The following is a 956-nucleotide window of genomic DNA, read 5'->3' as shown; positions in this document are numbered from 1 at the left end:
ACATATTGCCAAAACCCAAAGTGAAAGCATGATATGGAGCACAGCATTTTAGGGCTTGATATTTGCTTATTATAAAAATTGGTGACTTTCTTAATTAAAAACCCTGCCATTCTGGGCCATAAAAATTAAGTAATTTCTAATGCACATCCATAAAAAGAGATGCAAAGGCCATAGAGAATACTAGATCTAAGTCTGTGGAACTGCACAGACCCAAATGTATATTTAATGTATTTTAAATGTTTGTTTAATGAGAATAGCTTGCACATAATACTTTATTATTGAAATCATATTTGTATGTGTCACCTCATCAGAATGTTACTTCTAAGAAAATGTGAACTTCTTGGGAAGTCTCACAGTGGAGTGAGTGGATTAAAATAACCTTGTTAAATAAAGCTGAAAAGCCGGACTTAACTGGGTACAAATTCTGGTTGTATTAATTACTCACCAAGTGACATTTGGTACTTTATTTTCTCTCTATTCTCATATTTCTTCATCTGCAAAATGAAGTGAATCATAGTATCTACCTCAGAAGATGGTTATGAGAAGCCCAGGAGTTAAGCTTCATAAATATGCACATAAAGTGTTAGACTCATCAGGAATACTCAAAAATATTAACCACTGCTGTTATTAGTTACTCATGGAAACTCAATACAAAATGCAGAGTAAATAAAAAGGTTAAGGAAAATTACAACTAAGGCCAGAGAGCTAGTACTTGTAGGATCTGGCCTAGTTTCTGACCTTGAGATTCTTAGCCACAGGAAGATGGCCTCTGTGTCTTTCAGAGCTAAGCTGGTCGTCCGAGAGACTCAACGTGCCTTCAGGATTGCACCATCCAAGCCCCAACTTAAGGGATCTGCCTCCCTTAGTTATCCATGCTCTAAGTGCCTGTGCTCAGTACTATCTGAAATGGCCCCATCTCAACCCTGCCTAATGAGACTATCCAGCTGTCACATGGA

Source organism: Mandrillus leucophaeus, unplaced genomic scaffold, assembly GCF_000951045.1.
Source record: "Mandrillus leucophaeus isolate KB7577 unplaced genomic scaffold, Mleu.le_1.0 Scaffold601, whole genome shotgun sequence".
Taxonomy (NCBI): domain Eukaryota; kingdom Metazoa; phylum Chordata; class Mammalia; order Primates; family Cercopithecidae; genus Mandrillus; species Mandrillus leucophaeus.
Note: the sequence above shows the minus strand (reverse complement) of the source record.